The sequence below is a fragment of the Rhineura floridana genome, chromosome 1 (genome assembly GCF_030035675.1).
Source record: "Rhineura floridana isolate rRhiFlo1 chromosome 1, rRhiFlo1.hap2, whole genome shotgun sequence".
Lineage (NCBI taxonomy): Eukaryota > Metazoa > Chordata > Lepidosauria > Squamata > Rhineuridae > Rhineura > Rhineura floridana.
Window position 1 is genome coordinate 208,407,444 of NC_084480.1, and position 13,709 is coordinate 208,421,152.

Sequence of the window (13,709 nt, forward strand, 5' to 3'; positions counted from 1 at the left end):
CTACACTGTGCTGGAGTACTGCCTACCTCAGCCTTTCCCAACCTTGGGTTCCCCAATGTTGCTGGAGTACAACTCCCATCAGACCCAGCCAGCATGACCAATGGTCAGGAATTATAGGAACTCTAGTCCAGCAACATCTGGGGACCCGAAGCTTGGGAAAGGCTGGGATGCCTTGATCCCCCACACCCCGCACAGCTGTCAGGAAGAAGTTCCAGTATGAGCAGTGCTGTGTTTCCAAGGATTTAGTTGAAAAAGCCAGTTTTCAATATTAGCATGATTTGCGTACGTGTACTTCAGCTAGGAAACTGGAACTTATACAAAGTAGAGCTGCATTTTCTTAATATAATATGCAATTGCTGCTGCTCCTACAAAGCAGGTGCATAGTGACTTATAGTCCGTGCTGTAGAAGCAAGTGAGGTTAACCTCGAAGTGTTTTAAAGACTAAAGGCGGAAAGAGAATTACAATACTGAGTAGCAAATCTACCTAGGGAAATCTGCAAGCAGTTTAGATCATTAGAATCTCTCTAGCTGGCAGTGTCTTTGAGGCACTTAGAGTTGACATAATGCTAGTAACCTGCCATATTCGGTGAGTGGGAATTTCTGGTAGATTCTGCTTCCATGTAACTATTATTATCTTGCATTTTAATGTCTATGCATTTTCCTGCATGCGTGTTTGGCATTTTATTTTTAATGTGTAAAAAGCATCAGTTTCTCTCTTTTTCTCTCATATGGATAAAATACACATCTTGTCACTAGCATGGTAGCGTTGTGGGCAATTTTAAGTTGGAATTTGTGCAGCAAGAGGTGCAAATCAAAAAGCATTCTTAATATACAAGCAATTATGTGAATTATTTTTTGTTTGCTGGCATTGCTGATGTCATAGGTAAGATGAAAGCCTCCTGGCATACAGTCTCATCTTCTGCTTTATCCTTTTTAAAGTTATCTTCTGGTTCATTTGGACATGAGGCCTGTAGACTCTTCACTCTGAAGATCTATCTCATACATCTCCTTGCAAGCTCTGGCAGGCATACCGATAGTTTGCCTGTTTATGAAGTTACTGAATAGGCTTTCTGTGGATCTTAGTAGGAAAAAACCGATTAAAACAAAGTAAGCAGTTATAAGAATACAAAACCAGCTAAGATATTGATGTCATCACAACAAAGATAAAATATTGAGAAGCAGACCCAGAAAGTCATTATTAGCATATCGTTTGATCAAAATCAATATGTGTTGCCTGCTACTAAAGGTGAGCAGAAATAGGTAGACCTCCCTCAAAAGAACATTCTGTAACTTTGGCATACCATCAGAGAGGGCCCTGTCCCTTGTGCCCTTGTCCCTGGTTCTAACTGGGGAGGGACATCAGCAACTCGGCAGGTTCATATGGAAAAGTGGTTTTTGATTAATTCTGGTCCTGACCCATTCAAGGAATTCAAGGAAGAAGTGGAGTTGAGGAACCTGTGGATCTTTAGATGTTGTTATACTACAACTCTTGTAATTCCTGACCATTGATTATGCTGATTGAGGCTGCTGAAAGTGGGGAGTTCAACAAAACCTGGACAACCATAGGTTCCCCATCCCTTCTTTAGAGGCCAGTGCCACTGTGCCAGCACTTTGAACTGAGTCCAGAAACAGATCGGCAGCCATTGACAATAAAGGAATACTAGTTAACCACCTGCTAGCTCTACTTTGAACCAATCAGAGTTTCTTCAAAGGCAGCCCATGTAGAGTGCAGTGTAGTAATCTAGTACAGATATAACTGAGGACTTGAATGCTCAAGGCTACATCAGACTTCTATTGGAAAGGGGGCAGTCAAAGCTGGTCAAAGCCACTCTTAACCCACTACTACCTCTTGGCCACCAGAAAATGTGGTGGAGCCAGAAACATGGAATAGCTGTGAACTTGATTTTTTTAACCCCATTCAAACAAACTATTCACCTACTTCCAGATTGCCAGAGTCCGCATTCGACAGTATCTCTGACAAGTTTCATCTGGTTCACCCTCTTCCAGTCCAAATTGATGGCAAATACAGCTCAAAACCTCCACAGCGTCTCTGGGATTAAAAGAGGGAAAAGGCTGATAAAGAGTTGAGTAGCCGTAGTATGATGCTTGAGCCCAAACACAAATCGCTGGATCATCATCAATGGGATCTCATAAGGGTCTTGTTTCCAGCTACAGCCATTCCTTGATCAGAAAAGCCTTAGTAGCCTCATCTTTAGATTACTGTAATACTCTATAGATAGTGCTACCTTTGAGGACTGTTAAAAAAACTTTAAAGTGGTGACAGGCAGATCTGCGCACAGTCATATCCTACTGGGAGGAAGGGCGGGATATAAAAATAAATAAATAAATAAATATCAGTTCTTCAAGATCGGCACTGGCTGCCTATCCATCAACCAACTCATGCCCTGATATTGGCAGGAGGAGGCTGCCTTGTTACCCCACTGGTGAGTTTAGCTAACTGTGCAGTGACTCATACAAGGGCCTTCTCTATGATGGCAGCCTGACTCTGGGATTTCCTGATCCTTGTGTTGTGGATGGTTCCTACATGATTTGGCTTCTGACACTGGATTAAGACATACTTGTGCACCCAGGCTTTTGAAGAAATTTGATTTGATTGCTCAAGGCCTGTTTTTTTTAAAAAAATGCTGCTCCTATTGTATGATTTTTATCTTTGAAAAAAAAATTGGCTGTAATTGTTAGTGATGGTTTTGAGGCACTTTCTCACAGCCATTTATTGTGGGCTCAGTGCTGTTCATGCAGCTGCACAACGTTGTCAGCATCAAAATGGCATCCCATATTCCCCCCCTTTAATCCAGAATTACTATTTCTGTGGGTTTTTGACATTATTTATGTTATTATTTTATTTATTAAATGTATACCCCACCTTTCCTCCTAGAAGGTGCCCAGGGAAGCAAACAAAATCACTAAAAACACTCTAAAACGTCTTAAAAACAAAATACTTTAAAACATATTAAAACAAAGCATCTTTAAAAGCATATTAAAACAAGCATCTTTAAAAAGCATTAAATACATCTAAAACATAATTCCAACACAGACACACACAGGCCAGTGGGCACAGGAGATGAGCAATCATGAACCCATGGAGGAGTGCACACGAGGAATAAGGCATAGATAGCCTTGCCCTCGTCTTCCATGACAGCTCATCGCCTCCCCATGGCTCTACCTTCCTATACCCATGATCACTGCAATTGGGGTGGCATCACCCATGTCCCCCCCTTTCCAAGATTTTCTACAGCAGTGGTAAACCTGGATTAAATAGATAAATAATATGGGATGGCATTTTGATGAGGACATCATGTGCAAGATGGGCAAAAAAAAACCCTTGCATGCAGGAGCAGCACCAAATCCAGAAGAAAGGGCTATGTAGAAATGTCCTAACTCTATGTGAGCATATAATCTGTTTTATATAATGCATTGTAAACTACCCAAAGACTTCATCTTGATGGACAGTTTAAAAGTCAAGTAAATGAAATGAAAATAAACTAAGCCAGCAACCTTTGCTTGGGTCAACCTGTTTCCGTGTACTACCACCTTTGGAAACTGACCCACCATAAAATACTAATTCTATTCTAATATAGTTCTATTCAGTCTCAGCCTAGCCATGAGGTCCAGAAGGATACCATTGCGGATGATACTGAATCCAGGAGAATCAGCAGGGTCACACTCTCCCTTCGTAGGTTATCCAGACAAAGACAGTTCCAGTTCATACTCTGGAGCAGAATCCATAGTGAAAGGAATCCAAACCATCAGTCTTACCTAGGGATGCCTGACTACAGTATAAGAAATATGTACTAGTGAGGAATCCTATTCTTCCAATTCACCAGTGCTAGTTGTTTTGACCATTTGGGTACAGTAAGAAACCACTGGACTCCACATTAGTCAAGTTTTATTGGAGTGGAACATAAATGTAAATGTACTGCCTTCAAGTCGATTCCGTCTCACGGCAACCCTGTGAATAGGGTTTTCATGAGGCTGAGAGGCAGTGACTGGCCCAAAGTCACCCATTGAGCTTCATGGCTATGTGGGGATTCAAACCCTGGTCTCCCAGGTCATAGTCCAACACCTTAACCACTACACCACACTGGCTCATAATAGATTATAAAGCATTAGACTCTAAATCCACAGACTCCACAAAACAAGGCCCTATATGTGTATAGTCATCTACTCACAAGAACCCCTCATGATTTCTAATGTTTGTCCTGCTATTTGTACTTAAATTCCAATTTTATGAAAATATTTGCACATGCTGTTCATTTCATCAGAAGATTTGTAGGAAGGAAACCCTGCAGTTGCTTGTTTCCTTTTACATGCTTACAATAAATGGATTCTCCTTTGTCCTTCTCCCCTCATGGAAGAGTCCCAGGCCTAAATGTTCTAAGTTAATTGAAAAGACCACACAAGCCGTCTTATCTGCACACCATAAACTTTAATGGTAAAGATTCTTCATTGTAATGCGTGTGTTTAAGTATCCAACATGTATTTTATATCATTGTGTATCGCTTCAAAGGGAGATCTGTGTCCTCTGTAAGTTGCTGAACTTCAGAAAGTGCCAGTGTATGGGGGGGGGGTTTGCATACCATGTGCTGTGGATTAAAAAGACTGGGAAAATGTTCTTTTTAAAGAAGCTTTGGGTGGGGTAGGGCTGAGTACAGTGGAGTGGAATTTTTCTTAAAATTGTTGCAAACATAACGGGGGTCTAGGGGGATCTAGGATCAGGTGAATGCCAGCATCTTAAGCAGTGCAGTGCTTTCCCCCCAGGTTTGTATCTGGACCTGTCCCAACTTTTGAAAGGCAGGAAAACTCTGTGTTGCTCTTTCCAGCCACAGAAAATGATGATGGAATAGTATCATTTCTTCTATGTGTACTACTGCTCATAATCTTTTTTCTTTTCTTTTTTTGCTTTGGCTTGACTGAGCTTTGGAGGGCTATCTTGATAAGCTGTCCCAAGTCATCTCTTCCTGTCCTGAACCTTTAAAGCTAGATTTTGCTAGATGGAGAAAACATTTCAGTATAAGTGGCATTGCTAGGAGGAAAAAAGGGGACTTGAATAGCAAGTGGTGGGAGGACCATAGCAAGTATGCAGTGCAGGGTCCAAACATGTGGGCAGGGGCCACTTAATCCAAGGGCCCCCCAGCCTGGGCATTAAGGACATTCCCACGAGGCTAAACTAATCTCTGAGGAGCTTTTATGCAAACATTATTTATTATTATTATTTATTACATTTGTATACCGCCCCATAGCCGAAACTCTCTGGGCGGTTTACAACAATTAAAAACAAATATACAAATATACAAATTTAAAAACACATTTTAAAAAAACAATTTAAAAACACATGCTAAAATCATGCTATTTCTCGGTATCCATATGAGGTCTCCAGAAATTGGGTTTTCTGGAGCCAATCAGAAGCTGTTAAAACAAGCTGCCTTGGGCTCCTTCTGGGAGGAAGGAGATATAAATTTAATAAATAAAATAAAATAAAAAGGCAACATTCTGCTGGCTCATGCCCAGGGAGTGCTTGTAGGGCAGGGGTTGGGAACCAGTGACCTTCAGATGTTGTTGGACTCAACGCCCATCAGTCCCAGTCAGCATGTGCAATGATCAGAGACAATGGGAGTTGTAGTACAGTAATCTTTGGAGGGCAATAGATAACATGCATATGCTCGAGGACTTGGAGTATTTATTTATTTATTGCATTTTTATATACCATCTTTCCGCCAAGGCTCCCAAGGTGTTTTCCGGTTTTAAACTAGCAAAACAAACAAATGGCCCACAGGACAGCAAAATCCTCTCAGGCTGTTAATGATAGTTCATGAACTGATGGTTTGTGCTGCCTTGCCTGGGCTTCTCTTCTGCCTTCCCTCGCGGCACACAGGTCTTAAGTTGGAGATTATTAATAATAATGCTTAATCTAGAGATGGCAGGGACTGCAGTAGGCCTCATGCATGCAAAGTAAGTATGCTGCTACTGAAGTGTAGTCCCTGTGCATTTGTTTTTAGCCATTTTTTTACCCCACTCTTCATGCAGTAAGATTTCCAGAGTGAGTTATATAAGATCAATAGCAAACAAGACAGTCCCTGGAGAAGACACAACGCAAAAGGAAAAGGGAATGAGCAGGGATGACGAAAACAAGCAAACTCAGACACCAATTAGAGTTACAAAGGTCTCATAACGAGTAGATAGAATGGAAAGAGTTTAGGAAGAGGAGGAGCAATATGGAGCAGAACCGACAGAGTGGGGCCTGCTCCCCCATCTTTTGCCATGTAGTACCTTGATGGAATTAATGGCTAGATGACAGTTGAAGGGGAGAGGAGACTGACAGAGCTGGTTTCTCAGCAGATCTGATGGAGTGTGCTCTGATTCCTTTTTCTATCTCTGCTATAGCCAGATGGAATGGCATTGCTTGTTCTGTAATCCCTAGTGGCACCTGCATGAGCTTAATGATATCCACTGGGGATGTGTCCAAGTGTATTTAACCAGAGGAAAATATGAAATAATCCACAGGTGCAAAGGAGCCACTGGGGTTACTTTCACCTATGAATAAAACGGATTGGGGAAATAAGATGATGAAATAGAATGTGCGTTTTTTTTCTTTTGTAGAAGGCATTGCAGAAACAAGTGTATTTGTCTGTTTCTGCTCCCCATCCTCCCCCTTCAATTTCTCATTTGCTTGTATTGTCTGCTGATACCCTCTAGATGGTGTTGGGGGACCCTACTGTGATGAGTGAGCATTTCAGTGTGACTCAGGGGTTACATTCCACCTAACATTTTTTCTGTGACAATGCGTTGGCATATATAGTAGGTGGTGTTTGAGCTTGTATAATTTAAACACATAAATGAGGGCACCGGTTACAAGTCATGGAGAAAATGCATACCATCAATTTCAGGGCAATTCTTTGTGTGCTTATTACTGATTACCTGTTTGGTGCTGAGAAGAGAAACAAAAACAGCCTTATGTGTTTAGTGTATGAGAAATCTATTTGTGATCAACAGTGCAATCCTATGCATATCTACTCAGAAGTAAGACTCACTAAGTCCCATACAATTTACTTCCAAGCAAATATGCATAGGATTGCAGCCTCAGACTCTTGTGCAATGTAGGTTCACTTGCAAAGGAGGTGGAATATTTTTTCTGCATAAGTAAATTTTAGTCTCAGACTCCTAAGCAGCTGTCAGTTGTCACAGCTGAGTCTTTTTTGAAGGCTGACCCTGCTGTGGGAATGAAGTACCACCCCAGCAAAACTATGAATCTTAAATTTAATGAAACGAGCAATTTAATAATTTTCTTTCTGTTGAGAAAATTCAGAGGTTTTTTGTGCTTTTCACCTGATTCAGTCATTTTACAGTGTGTTTTGCCCAAGACAAGAGCTCTAGATGTTTGTACCATATCTAAATAAATACATGAATGTATGTTTGGGCCTTGCATCTTCTCTCAAAGACTAGCGCTGTAATCCAATACATGTCTACTCAGAAGTAAGCTCCATTGGGTTCAGTGGGACTTACTTCCAGGTAAGTGTGTATTGGATTGCAGCCTAACTTGGGAAAAGGCTTTACCATATTATAAGGTTTTCCCCCCTTTTGTTTTAGTCTGTTGTGCTTTAGAATGTTATCAAAACGCTCTTAAGTTTGGAACGTAGAGAATACTCTCAGTTCTGGGGAAATATATATATTAAAAAACCTTCTCCCATATTAGTATTTGAAATTGATCCCTCCTTCTAAATATAAACTAATGTAAGCCAAACAGAAACTAAATTAATGTGAGGGTTGGTGAAAGTTTGCACAACACTTTGGAATTAGGCCAAATATATATATAGATATATATTAATATGTGAGTTTTAGGGGGCAGTTTTTCCCCTTTATGTAAATGTAACTAAGATGTTCTTTGCTTGTAGCTTGTCTAAGTCAGTGTCAGGGGCTCCAGAAACCAGGAGAGGTAGCTGTTTATATATGGTGAGTTGTGAGTAGCTAAAGGAGAGACTCATGATCCAATCATCTCAATTTCTAGTGCGGTTCTAGATGTAGTTTCTCTCTCTCTCTCTCTCTCTCTCTCTCTCTCTCTCTCTTTTGCATGCCTCTGACAAACGTTATGGGAGAAAGGAATAGTAGTGGAGTCAGTTTTTAGTCTTGTGCTCATCTGTAAAGCGCTTTGATGTCATGAACTGGGAGTCTCCACAGCCAGTCTCCATCACCGTACTTCTTGTATCACCAAAGCAACACATCTGCCAAAGGAGTTGCAGGCTGAACTATGTTACTTAGGAGCTCTCTCTAAGCAGCATTGTTGTTATTATTTATTAAATTTATATCTTGCTCTTTCTTCTAAAAGGAGCCCAGGGCAGCAAATAAAGAGCGATAAAACAACAAACATCTTAAAAACAAAACATATTAAAAACAATTTTAGTATAGATGCAGAATGAGATAAAGGTCTATACTTAAAAGGCTTGTTAGAAGAGAAAGGTCTTCAGTAGTCCCCGAAAAGAGAACAGAGATAGTGCCTGTCTAATATTTAAGGGGAGAGAATTCCAAAAGGTAGGTGCCATAACACTAAAGACCCAATTTCTATATTGTATGGAATGGACCGCCTGATAAGATGGTATCTGCAGGAGGCCCTCAACTCCAGAGCTCATTGATCCACTGGGTATATAAGGGGTGGGGTGATATTTCAGGTATTCTGGGCCCAAGCTATACAGTAGGGCTCCACTCATATGGCAGGTTACGTTCTGGACCCCTGCTGAAAAGCGAAAACTGCTAAAAAGCTGAACTCATTGAATAGAATGGTGCGTGACGCCTGAAAACTGCCATAAAAGCGGAACAAGCGCCATATGAGTGGGGCTTCAGTCTAATTGTGTCTAATTGAGACCGCTGCATTAGCGAAGCGCTGTAAAGCAGAGTGCTGTAAAGCGGGGCCCTACTGTATAGGGCTTCATACACCATAACCAGCACCTTGAACTTAGGCCAGTAGCTAATTAGGAGCCAGTGCAGTTCTTTCAGCAATGGGGTAACATCTTGGCGATATCTTGCCCCAGGGAGAACCACCCACCCACAGCAGAATCAGAATCAGTTTTTTGATCCTCATTCAGCCCATCACCAAGTCCAGGCACTGGTCCAGAGTTTGCACGGTATCTTGTGATTAAGATGTTACAGAGAAATAGAGCTGGGTATCATCAGCATATAGACGTTAAACAGCAGTGGGGACAAGATGATATCCTACAGCACCCAACAGTACAACTGCCAGTCACCCAATGCTATTCTCTGAAACTAACTCTGGAGATAGGATTGGAACCACTGTAAAATCCATCTCACTAAGTTGGCTCAGAAGGATACCTTGATCAATGGTATCAAAAGCTGCTGAGAGATCAAGTAAAAATAGCAGGGTCACACTTCCCCTGGTATTCTCCTGATAAAGTTCATCCATCAGGATGACCAAGACTGATTCAGTCCCATAACCAGAATTGAACCCAGATTGGAATGAGTCAGGATGATCTGTTTCATTCAAGAGTACTTGCAATTGCTGCGCCACAACCCTCTCAATCGCCTTCCCTAAAAGAGGGATATTTGAAATCAGGCAGTAGTTGTCACAAACCAGTGGGTCCAGGGTGGGCTTTTTCAGCAGTGGTCAGATTGTTTCTTCTTTCAGGTTGGTGAGGGGTGCTCCTTCCTGCAAGGATGTGTTGACCACCCCTTGGATCCACTTGGTCATTCCCATTATAAAGCTCACTGCTGATTCTGCACCCAGTCAGGTTGCAAAATCAGGGGTGGGAAACCTTTTTCAGCTGAGGGCTGCATTCCTGTTTTGGTAACTTTCCAAAAGCCACCTGCCAGTTGTGGGCAGGGACAGAGACAAAAGTGGGCACAGAAGTTATTTTTAGCTTTGTACAGTAGTCTAGTTTCTACACACAGAGAGACCAAAAAGCATTATCCAATCTCAAGGACACATTCCAGCCCGGCAAAAACACTTCAGGTACGAGCAGGGTCAGAGTCTGGGAAGAGGGTGTGTGGCCTGGGGGAGAGTTCTGAGGGCCAGATAGAGAGGCTTGGAGGGCCACAATTTGCCGCTGGGCATGAAGCTCCCTACTCCTGGGCCAAAGGAATCAATATAGTGTCTGGATTTGTAAAGCCTCATACTCAGGCTGACTCTTGTGAACACCCTGCCAGAGTGAGTGTCTGCTCTCAGTCCTTTCTGTTTACTAGGGATGGATCTTTATTCTGAACTCTGTAATTATTGCCTGTTAACATTCCTTTTCAAAGGCATTGCAGAGCAGATTAAGGCAGATAATTGAGTCAGTGTCTCTCCCCCACTTACAATCAACACCTCATCCCCCCTGCTGCTTTCTGTCCCTGTTACAATCAACACCTCATTCCTCCTGCTACTTACAATCAGCGCCTCATTACCCCCTGCTGCTTTCTGTCTGTCAGTTACAATCAACACTTCATTGAAATCCGTGAAAGGGAATACTCATTTGAAGGGCTCACATAGCAAGTAGATTGATAAAAGTATTGCTCACACTACTGATGATTTCAAAGCGATTTTTTTTAAAAAAAATGAATTGAGAGAAAAAGAATGAATCAGAAACCAGGCGCAAAGTGTTGCTACTTCAAAATTGTCTCTGCAAAGATAGAGAATATCGGAAATAATAATTAATCTGATGGCAAATCCGATTATTGCAGAAATGGAGCCCATTGCTACTGCTTACCAACTAATGCCCTGGAAACCTTTTCTTTGCCTGTTTTTACCTATTCTGCTTGTCTCTGTCCCCCAGATGGTTGGAGGTTTTGTTCCCTCTTGACACTCTGATCCCTCTTGACACTCTGATCCTGGTGCCAGTTGGTGCACCACATGCTATGACCATCCTAGTGTTGATTTTTGTTGTTGTTGTATGATGGATATAGGAATGGTGTAGAGATTGGTTTAAAAGTAAACCAGTGTCTGTGTTTTTTAGGGAGGAAGGCATTTCAAACGGATGCCTATATGGCCAATGGTAATGGTTGGCAGGGTTGGGCACAGGATGCTGGATTTGAACTGGGGCAAACAGGTTCATATTGCTACCTAGCCATAAAGCTTACAAGGTGACTTAGACCACTTTCTGTATTACAGTCTAAGAGTTTGTGCTATCCTAAGACTTTTGAAGAGGAAAGTCAGGATACAAATGTGATATGTAATTGATTAAATGATGGGATTGAAAGATGGCTGTCACTGTCACCAGAGGCAATTGGGTGAAGCCCACATAAAATATAAACGTGATCCAGGTGAGTCTTATTCCTGGTGGAGACTGGCCATGTTGCGGGTGGTACATTGCCTGGGACCTAGACTTATACCAAATGCAAGTGCGCCCTTGCATCCTCTAGGATGGCAGGTGTGGGCTGTGGTGTGCATGTTTTCAGTCCAGCAAGAGGCCTTCTCCCCTCACCAACTGTGGCTGTGCCTTTCCCCAAAAGGGTCCTCTTTGGTCAAGTTTTCTAAGACCCTACAAAAGTGCGGTGCTAGGTGATCTTTCATTGCAGCCCAGTTGTGGCTTGCTTCAGCCATAACATCTCAACAAGCTTGTCCTGAGGATTGCCCCCTTAATCGTTACGGTCTTGAGGCAATTGCCAGTAGTAAACAGTCTTCTTTGTAAATGGTTTTTCTGGCTATACAAAATATTTTAAAACAAATGGTGTGTTTTTCTCCCTTCTGGCAGGGCAGAATGTCATCTGATTATATTTATAGTCTGCTGGTGTATATGGAGCAGTGTGTATAGTTTGCGATACCCAGCGGTGTCTGGAGTATATCTTATGTTAAAAATGAATGCAAAATTTATTCAAGCAACAGTGTGTTGAGTATGACTATTATTTTCTTGCAGCCCTGAGAATTAAAGAGCAGGTGTTCTTTGCCAATGCACTCTTACAAATGATATTATCTAGTCAGTTGTTGCCTTGTGTGTGGATTCATTATGGTGCTCCAGTGAATTCCCTCCTTTATTTTCAAGTCAGGGATGGCTAACCCCCAGTTTGGGCATTTGATCCAGTTCCTCAGGCACATTTTTCTCTCCTCCTGCCCTGCAAAGACCCCACCAGCTTTGGTGACCACAAATAACAGCTAGCATTGTGATTAAGACAGAGGGTCGTGTTTGTGTATTTCTGCTGAATTTCAGTCTAGCTTGGAGTGTGTGCAGTGCTTCTTTTGTTATGGTACTCACCCAGTATGGCATACTAGCACCTCTTATTTGGCTGCCCTTGGCACTCATTTTGTGCTGGCACCCACAGCACTCTGATCACGGTGTGAGTATTGGCATCTCATTTTTTACCAAAAAAAGAGAAGAAAGCACTGATTATATATAATTATAAACTTATACAACAGAATTGGTGCAACCCCTTAACCCTCCCACCCACACATCCTGGCAATATTACTGTCTTAGTAATTTCTTGAGAAAGTGGTGGCAGGGAGCCAGTGGTGCCTAGAGCAAGGCAGCATGTTTGCATCTCTTATCAGATACTTCTAACAGAGCAATCCTGAACCATAGTCAATGCCAGATGTTAAGCAGCTCTTGTATATTTTTGGCAATAGTTGGGAGTCAGGCCAAGCCCAACAAACCCAAGGTTTGTTGCTGTAAATTTAGCCTATCTCCCCCTCTCTGACGTGTTGTATGCTGAACAGCATGATGATAGCACATTAATTGATCAAGAATTGACTGAGATAGTTTTCTTATTGTCATTTTTTAATTCCAATAATGTGACTGTCCCGTAACTGTGTTCCACATTAGTTAATCCACGCTAAATACCACCACCAAATACACAGGCACCATAGATTAGAAGTCTTATTTGGCTGTAAACTTGGATTGAAAAACAGAGGAATAATGCAGATTGGTGGAGAAGATGCCCCTGGATCTGTGGCACCCCCATGTTCTGCTTCTGTGGTTATCTAGTCCTGATCATCAGGAGTCTACTACTTTTTACTTTTTAAATACTTAGTTTTACTGAAAGTTTTGAAAAAGTCAATGCCTTAAAATTCCTTCCTAAGTGGAAAAAGACTTAATGAAATGGTATAATAGGTTTGAGAGTTGATTTTCTTCTTTTGAACACCCCCCCGAGGAAGCAAAAAAAGGGATCATTAATTGTTTGTTTTTATCTGGATTATTGTTAGAAATATAACGACACTAGAAACAAGGTAGATCAAATAATAGGGTAGATCTAGGAAGGTTCGGAGAACTGCTGTGAGGATGCAATTCTCTGGACTTTCCCTGACCTCCCTAAGCCATAGGACCAATATGACACAGTAATAGTGATCCAGATGAGAGAAAATCAACAGCCCCTGGCTGCAGTAAGTCATAGTTCATGGATGGTACACCCAGTGGTTTTATCTGGAAGCCTAACAGTACACTTCTAATTATGTCTACACAGAAATAAGTCCTGTTGAATTCAGTGGGCTTATCCCCAAGTAAATAGATCTAGGATCATAGCCTAATATGATTTGTTCATAACCAACAATTGCTAGCTTTGATAATAATATGTATGCGTGGAGTGTAGATTGGAAATGAGAATTAAGGTTGAACAGGCCAACAAGTTTTATTTAAGATCTTGTCCCTTGCGCTGCTATTTCATATTCTAAGCCACAGTTTGACATTTTTCAGCTAACCAAAAAAATAGAACCACATCCATGGAACATTACCATTACTCTCATTCTCTGTTGATAGCTTATGTAGGAAATAAAATCTTTG

At 41.6% G+C, this 13,709-nt stretch overlaps 1 protein-coding gene across 7 annotated transcripts in view; it reads left to right on the forward strand.

The window, feature by feature from the left end:
• The window catches only part of FARS2 (phenylalanyl-tRNA synthetase 2, mitochondrial), a 378,326-nt gene that overhangs the window by 21,726 nt on the left and 342,891 nt on the right, over window positions 1-13,709 (forward strand). The window lies entirely within an intron of this gene.